This window comes from Drosophila yakuba, chromosome 3R, assembly GCF_016746365.2.
Source record: "Drosophila yakuba strain Tai18E2 chromosome 3R, Prin_Dyak_Tai18E2_2.1, whole genome shotgun sequence".
In the NCBI taxonomy this organism is placed as follows: Eukaryota; Metazoa; Arthropoda; class Insecta; order Diptera; family Drosophilidae; genus Drosophila; species Drosophila yakuba.
The window spans coordinates 1,901,207-1,910,959 of record NC_052530.2 but is presented as its reverse complement, the minus strand read 5'-3'; the positions used below and the strand labels follow the sequence as shown (position 1 = coordinate 1,910,959).

General features: G+C 47.9%; 1 protein-coding gene across 3 annotated transcripts in view; it reads right to left on the bottom strand.

Annotated features, from left to right (window-relative positions):
- The window catches only part of LOC26535463 (proton-associated sugar transporter A), a 335,879-nt gene that overhangs the window by 42,842 nt on the left and 283,284 nt on the right, over positions 1-9,753 (bottom strand). The window lies entirely within an intron of this gene.

Here is a 9,753-nt window from a genome sequence, read left to right as displayed (position 1 = left end):
CATTTCCTTGTCGGGGGACCCCTTATTGTCCACGGGGGAACCCGAAGTAAAGGGAGAAACGAAATCCATTCTTAATCAGTGGCAGCATTTGAAAGCTCTCCATCCAGCAGTTCCGTGTGCCGATGGAAAGAGAGTACCTCAAGAACTCCACAAGCGCACTAAATGGCAGGCCCCCGTCCAAAAAATCTCCGCATCGATGACGATGGTCGTCATCAAGGACGACAACTTACCCTCTAATGAGTGACGGCTCGGCAGAATTGAGTCTGTCTTCCCAGGAGCCGACGGCAACGTCCGTGTAGTAAATATCCGTACTGCACGTGGAGTGTTAAACGTCCCAGTGGCAAAAGTGGTGCTTTTGCCGACGGAGTCTTCCGAATCTCCACTATATAGTTGTAGTTCACTAGCACTAATCATCCATTATTTTCATTTCGTTTTCGATCTCTTTCGACATTCAACTACGCGCAGCATGGCGCCTCGTCAGTGCTCGTGCCTTGGAGAGCAGACGTACCCGAGGTATTCAATCCTACCGATGCCGAGTCTGTCGCGGTATCCATCCTCTTCGGAAGTGCGCAAGGTTCCTAAAGCTCAGCGCTGAAAAGCGTCTGCGAGCAGTCCTCATTAACAAATACTTGCGCCAATTGCCTCGCTCAGGAGCATTCCACGGAGACTAGCGAAGCGGTGATCGTTGCAAGAAGTGCGACCGCTCCCACCACACACTGCTCCACATGCACGAGCAGGTTAGCTCGTTGTTGCGGTCGCGAGCGCGCTCGCGTCTCCAACCGGTGCCAACCCGGCAAGCAGCTTCGGCCTCGTCCCAACGTTCCCGCCGGCAAAATCCGCCAACTCAGCGTAGGAGTTCACCGCCACGACGCCCCGGAATCGACATACTGCACACTGCGGCTGTCTGGTAGTCTGCAAAGACTTCCGCAACTGCGTAAAACTGCCCCGCAAACAAAAAAGATCCCTTAAAGAAAAATGTGCAATTGTGGAGGAAACCATACGGCAAACTACAGAGGCTGTGCGGTTGTTGAAGAAGAAGTTGAAGAGTCGCATGAAACGAGCGACATCTACGCGTCAACAAAATACGCAAAACGCGTATCATAGCCCAAAAAGTACCCGAACATATACTTCGGCAAGGCAGGCAGATCTTCATTCTGTCCGCTAAATAAGGGAAGCTCGCTTAGCTGGAACCAGGCACCAGTTTGGAAGCTATGCTGGTCACCATGCAACAAGGTATGATGGAACTTATGTCATTTATGAAAACAACTATGAAAACCCTTGTCCAGAACCAGGACATGGTGATTCAGTTGCTTTTAGCACAACAGTCCAAATAATAAACTACGTATTTCCATGTGGAATGCCAACGGCATTTCACGGCATAAACCTGAAATAGCACAATTCCTAAATTCAAATCACATCGACGCCATGATGCTGGTTGAAACGATATAACTTCCATATAAGAGGCTACACCTTCTACCGCACAGATCATCCGGAGGAAAGTCCACGGCGGGACCGCATCTTAATCAGAGAACGTATCGAACACCACTTTCACGAAAGGTTTGCAACAAATTACTTGCAAGCCACGTCCATAAAAGTGCAGTCAGGAAACAACTTTATAATACACTTATAAAAGTGAGCAATAAACTGCACTACGTTTCTCCTGGTAGCCCCACATACTGGCATGCAGACCCGAGAAAGATCCCAGATCTAATTGATTTCGCGGTGACAAAAAACAACACATGCGATCTAATAGGCGGCCCTCCCGGATCTCTCATCTGACCACTCGCCTTTGCCGATAACCCTTCTTCAACGCCCAGAAATTACGGAAATTATAGGCTGACGTCGCAAAAACACAAACTAGATGAAATACAGAAAGTATGTGAGTTCCCATATTGAGCTAACTCCTCGGCTAAATATAGAAGCAGACACTGGCTGCTCTACCGCCGCTCTGGAAGAGGAACTCGTCACAGCAGCCAGGATCTCAACACCAAAACGAAAGGATGTTGAAACTAAGATGTTTCAAAACCAGCCTGGAAATTGAAAAGCTGGTTCTGGAAAAGGAGCGTCTGCGACGGGGGTGGGAAACCAGCAGATCGCCATGCTCAAAACAACGTCTTAATAAAGCCACCCGCAAACTAAACCGGACTCTGAAGCAACCAATATAGTAGCCGAAACATTTGCTTTATATCTCAGAGGCGTCTTTCCGCCGAACCCCTCAGCAAATGCACATGTTATTCCCCATGTTCTTCCCATGCTCTTCCCAATTGAACCTGCCAACTTCATTTCAGCCGAAAGAGATCACAAAAGTCATTAGAGAACTAAACCAAAAAAAGATCATTGCGGCGACCCAATAACTACAAAAATGGTAATGGAACTTCCGTACTGTGCGGTTGAGGGCATCTGTAAATTCTTCAACGGAATCATAAGCCTCGGCTTCCCAAGTATAAATAATGATATCTAAGCCCGGAACGCATCAAACGATTCCATCATCATACAGGCCAATAAGTTTATTATCATGCCTGTCGAAATTATTTGAAAAATGCCTTCCAACGCGCATAATACCACATATGGAAGCTCACAACATTATCCGAGCCCATCAATTTGGCTTCAGAGGAAAACACGAACTATCAAGCAAGTCAACAGAATAACATCAGAGATTCGCACAGCCTTCGAGCGTTAAGAATATTGCAGCGCAATATTCCTCGATGTATCTCAAGCATTCAACCGCGTCTGGCTTGAAGGACATGCATAAAATTAAAAACACACTTACCTGGGTACACTCATAAACTCCTTGAATCTTACCTCTACAACAGAGCCTTCGCAGTGAGGTGCAATACAACCATATCCGACAACTACCCCATCGAAGCTGGAGTCCCTCAAGGCAACGCACTTGGGCCAACTCTATACGTCATCTATACAGCGGATATTCCCACGAGTGACCGGCTAACAATATCCACCTTTGCTGACGACACTGCGATTCCTAGCCGCTCCAGATGCCCAGTCGGTGCAACAACCCAACTCGCCAACTACCTCATGGTAGTCGAGAAGTGCCTATCTGACTGCCTTCACAAAAGTGCTAGCACATAACGTTTACTCTTAATAGACAAACTTGCACTCCGCTCTCCCTGAATAGCATGCAGATCCCACAAGTTAAAGAAGTAACGTATCTCGGCATCCACCTCGACAGACGCCTAGCATGGCGTAGGCATATCAAATGCAAAAAAGTACACTCGAAACTGAAAGCCAGCAGCCTCCACTGGATCACGCCCGATCGCCCTTCTGTCTGGACCAAAAGGTCCTGCTTTACGCATCCACGTCCGCGCATCACACGTTGTTGCACCGAAACAACCCCTTTTCCAGCAATTCAAGCCCTTTAAATCCTGCAAGGCCAATTTCCGCTAATCAGGCCAATTTCGTTCCAAATGAGCAAGCCGGTGTTCAAAATTATTTCGCCACGGGCTCAAGAGCTATCCTTCTTGGCACTGCCGTAATCAATATTTCCCATCTTGGCACTAACTTTAAGGCACGCGCCCTGATCGACTCCGGATCAGAGGCAACATTCATAACCGAGCGACTGTTCAATCTAATTAGATTGCCATTCCAGGTGGTGCAAGCCCAAGTCTCAGGCTTAAGCCAAACAGTAGCCGCTCAGTCCAAGAAGCTCTGCAGTTTCACCATCCGATCTCGCTCGACTAGGCCCGCGTTGCAGTTGGAGACGACGGCCTATGCCCTCCCTCAACTAGCCGGAAATCTGCCTTCCTCCCAAATTTCCTTCGGGATCTTCCCGATTTTCCACTGGCGGATCCAAAATTCTATGAGGGCGCACAAACAGATGTCCTTATCGGAGCCGACATTCTGCCTTCGGTGCTTTTGAGTGGAGCAAAATCCAACATCTGTGGCTCTCTCTTGGGCAAGAGACCATTTTCGGCTGGGTACTAGCTGGGCCAGTGTCAGCCTCAGCCCAAAGCAGAATTTCCTCCTTTTTGACGCAGATTTCCCACGCGTACGATAATTCACTGGACAAACTACTCACAACATTTTGGGAGGTGGAGAATATACCAACAAAGTTGGTAAAAGAATCCGATTCCATGTGCGAGAAGAATTTCCGTCAAACGACCACGAGAAACGAGTGCGGCAAATATGTCGTTACTCTGCCTTTTCGCGACCCAGAACATATCGAATCCGGGCTAGGGCATTCTAGGTCTTTCGCGTTAGCTCAGTTTTTAAGAAATGAGCAGCGTCTAAAAAGAGATGAGGCCTTAAAAGCGAGATACGATTCGGTGATCCAGGAATATCTCGACTTAAAGCACATGCGACAAGTTCTTCCTACTCATGATTGCAAAACCTATTATATGCCACATCACGATGTCTTAAACGTAACGTCCTTTACAAAACGCCAAGTCCTGTCCCAAATTGCCAAATTGTTCGACCCTGCAGGCTGGTTAGCGCCGTTTATCGTTCGAGCTAAAATTTTCATGCAGGAGATTTGGCTGCAGGAGCTTGGGTGGGACGAAAACATTCCAAATAAGCTTTTACAGCGATGGCTTAATTTTCTCCAAAGTTATTCGGTTTTAGAGCAGATACGCATTCCACTATCGTTTCATCCAAATTTCAAGGTCGAGCATCATGGCTTTTGCGATGCATCGCAAAAGGCTTATGGGGCGGCAATATATGTCCGCGTAGAAGTGGGCAGCACCATTATGGTGCAACTCATAACCGCGATAACCCGGGTAGCACCAGTCAAAACGGTTTCGCTCCCAAGACTGGAGCTGTGCGGAGCGTTATTGCTTCCGAAATGGCTGCAGCCATCATTCCGCAGATGCCTACGATTAACTCCGAACTTTACTGTTGGACGGACTCCACGATAGTGCTTGCATGGTTAAGCAAGCCAGCGTGCCAGTGGACCACATTTGTAGCCAATAGGGTGACGAAGATCGCCCAGGCCACAAAAACAGAGAATTGGTCTCATGTTCAATCTGAGCATAATCCAGCAGACCTGGCAAGTAGATGAGTTTCCCTTCAAGATCTAGCCGATAGCCAGTTATGGTGGCACGGACCGACTTGGTTGCAAAATCCACGCAACCAATGGCCAACTCAGGTCGACAACGCTCCGGTGACCGACCTGGAGAAGCGTGCTCTAAAAGTCCATCTCGCAAAAGCTCCTTCTAAAGAGTTGTTGGCACGTTTCTCCAAGCTTGAGAAAGCTCTACGGGTCCTTGCTTATGTTCATCGCTTCATTCAGCGGTGCAGGAAGCAGACATCTCCATCTGATGTGCATTTGCTGGCCACTGAAATCGCCGCCGCCGAGCGGTTCCTAATTTCGAACACTCAGCGGAGTGAATTCCCTGTGGAATATCACTGCCTAAGTCAAAAGCGTCCAGTGCCAAGTTCAAGTCCCATCCTAAGCATGAACCCGTTTCTAGATCCGCAAGGACTGATCAGGGCTTCCGAAAGCCTTCAATACAATGAACGGCATCCAGTGATTCTTCCGTATAACTGCCTGCTTTCTCGCCCCTTGCGAATTTCACTCATCGCATAACTCTCCATGGTGGTAACGAGTTAATGGTGCGCCTCATCCGGTCGAAATACTGGATTCCGAGAACTAAGAACCTGATGAAAGCAGTAGTAAATTCGTGCAAAGTATATGTGATCCACAAAAAGCGGTTGCAAAGCCAACTGATGAGAAAGAAAGAAAGAGTATAGTTCTCCCGACCATTCACGTATACTGGCATGGATTACGCCGGTCCGTTCGATATAAAGAACTATACGGGAAGAGCATGTCTTATTACAAAGGGGTATGTGTTAGTTTTTGTTTGTTTCTCCACCAAGGCCATCCATTTAGAGCCTACATCTGACTTAACGACCGAAAAGTTTCTTGCCGCTTTCGCTCGTTTTGTATCCAGAAGAGGGTGTCCACGTCAAGTCCAGTCAGACAATGGCAAAACCTTTGTTGGCGCTGCCACCCTGCTTTCGCGCGATTTCCTTCAAGCCGTAAAAGAGTCGGTGACGAATGCCTATAGTCATCAAGAGATGCAGGCGTAAAAAGTTCTAAGACGCTATTTTACAACTGCACTTCCATACGAAAATACACGTTCGAAGAGCTCTCCACGCTCTTGGCAAAAATAGAAGCGTGCCTTAACTGCAGGCCGCTCTCCCCTATGTCTGAGGATCCGACAGATTGGCTGGCTTTGACGCCAGGTCATTTCCTTGTCGGGGGACCCCTTATGTCCACGGGGGAACCCGAAGTAAAGGGAGAAACGAAATCCATTCTTAATCAGTGGCAGCATTTGAAAGCTCTCCATCAGCAGTTCCGTGTGCGATGGAAAGAAGAGTACCTCAAAAAACTCCACAAGCGCACTAAATGGCAGGCCCCGTCCAAAAATCTCCGCATCGATGACATGGTCGTCATCAAGGACGACAACTTACCCTCTAATGAGTGACGGCTCGGCAGAATTGAGTCTGTCTTCCCAGGAGCCGACGGCAACGTCCGTGTAGTAAATATCCGTACTGCACGTGGAGTTGTTAAACGTCCAGTGGCAAAAGTGGTGCTTTTGCCGACGGAGTCTTCCGAATCTCCACTATAATAGTTGTAGTTCACTAGCACTAATCATCCATTATTTTTCATTTCGTTTTCGATCTCCTTTCGACATTCAACTACGCGCAGCATGGCGCCTCGTCAACAAAACGCACGCAGTGCTCGTGCCTTGGAGAGCAGACGTACCCGAGGTATTCAATCCTACCGATGCCGAGTCTGTCGCGGTATCCATCCTCTTCGGAAGTGCGCGAGGTTCCTAAAGCTCAGCGCTGAAAAGCGTCTGCGAGCAGTCCTCATTAACAAATACTGCGCCAATTGCCTCGCTCAGGAGCATTCCACGGGAGACTAGCGAAGCGGTGGTCGTTGCAAGAAGTGCGACCGCTCCCACCACACACTGCTCCACATGCACGAGCAGGTTAGCTCGTTGTTGCGGTCGCGAGCGCGCTCGCGTCTCCAACCGGTGCCAACCCGGCAAGCAGCTTCGGCCTCGTCCCAACGTTCCCGCCGGCAAAATCCGCCAACTCAGCGTAGGAGTTCACCGCCACGACGCCCGGAATCGACATACTGCACACTGCGGCTGTCTGCGTAGTCTGCAGAGACTTCCGCAACTCCGTAAACTGCCCCGCAAACAAAAAAGATCCCTTAAAGAAAAAATGTGGCAACTGTGGAGGAAACCATACGGCAAACTACAGAGGCTGTGCGGTTGTTGAAGAAGAAGTTGAAGAGTCGCATGAAACGAGCGACATCTACGCGTCAACAAAATACGCAAAACGCGTATCATAGCCCAAAAAGTACCCGAGACATATACTTCGGCAAGGCAGGCAGATCTTCATTTTGTCCGCTAAATAAGGGAAGCTCGCTTAGCTGGAACCAGGCACCAGTTTGGAAGCTATGCTGGTCACCATGCAACAAGGTATGATGGAACTTATGTCATTTATGAAAACAACTATGAAAACCCTTGTCCAGATCCAGGACATGGTGATTCAGTTGCTTTTAGCACAACAGTCCAAATAATAAACTACGTATTTCCATGTGGAATGCCAACGGCATTTCACGGCATAAACCTGAAATAGCACAATTCCTAAATTCAAATCACATCGACGCCATGCTGCTGGTTGAAACGATATAACTTCCATATAAGAGGCTACACCTTCTACCGCACAGATCATCCGGAGGGAAAAGTCCACGGCGGGACCGGCATCTTAATCAGAGAACGTATCGAACACCACTTTCACGAAAGGTTTGCAACAAATTACTTGCAAGCCACGTCCATAAAAGTGCAGTCAGGAAACAACTTTATAATACACTTATAAAAATGAGCAATAAACTGCACTACGTTTCTCCTGGTAGCCCCACATACTGGCATGCAGACCCGAGAAAGATCCCAGATCTAATTGATTTCGCGGTGACAAAAAACAACACACGCGATCTAATAGGCGGCCCTCCCGGATCTCTCATCTGACCACTCGCCTTTGCCGATAACCCTTCTTCAACGCCCAGAAATTACGGAAATTATAGGCTGACGTCGCAAAACACAAACTAGATGAAATACAGAAAGTATGTGAGTTCCCATATTGAGCTAACTCCTCGGCTAAATATAGAAGCGGACACTGGCTGCTCTACCGCCGCTCTGGAAGAGGTACTCGTCACAGCAGCCAGGATCTCAACACCAAAACGAAAGGATGTTGAAACTAAGATGTTCAAAACTAGCCTGCAAATTGAAAAGCTGGTTCTGGAAAAGGAGCGTCTGCGACGGGGGTGGGAAACCAGCAGATCGCCATGCTCAAAACAACGTCTTAATAAAGCCACCCGCAAACTAAACCGGACTCTGAAGCAACCAATATAGTAGCCGAAACATTTGCTTTATATCTCAGAGGCGTCTTTCCGCCGAACCCCTCAGCAAATGCACATGTTCTTCCCCATGTTCTTCCCATGCTCTTCCCAATTGGAACCTGCCAACTTCATTTCAGCCGAAAGAGATCACAAAAGTCATTAGAGAACTAAACCAAAAAAAGATCATTGCGGCGACCCAATAACTACAAAAATGGTAATGGAACTTCTGTACTGTGCGGTTGAGGGCATCTGTAAATTCTTCAACGGAATCATAAGCCTCGGCTTCCCAAGTATAAATAATGATATCTAAGCCCGGAACGCATCAAACGATTCCATCATCATACAGGCCAATAAGTTTATTATCATGCCTGTCGAAATTATTTGAAAAATGCCTTCCAACGCGCATAATACCACATATGGAAGCTCACAACATTATCCGAGCCCATCAATTTGGCTTCAGAGGAAAACACGGAACTATCAAGCAAGTCAACAGAATAACATCAGAGATTCGCACAGCCTTCGAGCGTTAAGAATATTGCAGCGCAATATTCCTCGATGTATCTCAAGCATTCAACCGCGTCTGGCTTGAAGGACATGCATAAAATTAAAACACACTTACCTGGGTACACTCATAAACTCCTTGAATCTTACCTCTACAACAGAGCCTTCGCAGTGAGGTGCAATACAACCATATCCGACAACTACCCCATCGAAGCTGGAGTCCCTCAAGGCAACGCACTTGGGCCAACTCTATACGTCATCTATACAGCGGATATTCCCACGAGTGACCGGCTAACAATATCCACCTTTGCTGACGACACTGCGATTCCTAGCCGCTCCAGATGCCCAGTCGGTGCAACAACCCAACTCGCCAACTACCTCATGGTAGTCGAGAAGTGCCTATCTGACTGCCTTCACAAAAGTGCTAGCACATAACGTTTACTCTTAATAGACAAACTTGCACTCCGCTCTCCCTGAATAGCATGCAGATCCCACAAGTTAAAGAAGTAACGTATCTCGGCATCCACCTCGACAGACGCCTAGCATGGCGTAGGCATATCAAATGCAAAAAAGTACACTCGAAACTGAAAGCCAGCAGCCTCCACTGGATCACGCCCGGTCGCCCTTCTGTCTGGACCAAAAGGTCCTGCTTTACGCATCCACTCTTAAGCCAATCTGAACGTATATCTCCCAGCTTTGGGGGACCGCGAGCAAAACCAACATAGACATACAGCGCGTTCAATCCAAGATCCTGCGAACTATCACTGGAGCACCATAGTATATGCGAAACTAAACCATCCACAGAAACCTCGGCATTCTCGCAGTAAAAGATCAAAAAACAAGCAAAAAACATCGCACAATGAAAAACTCTCTGCCCACGCAAA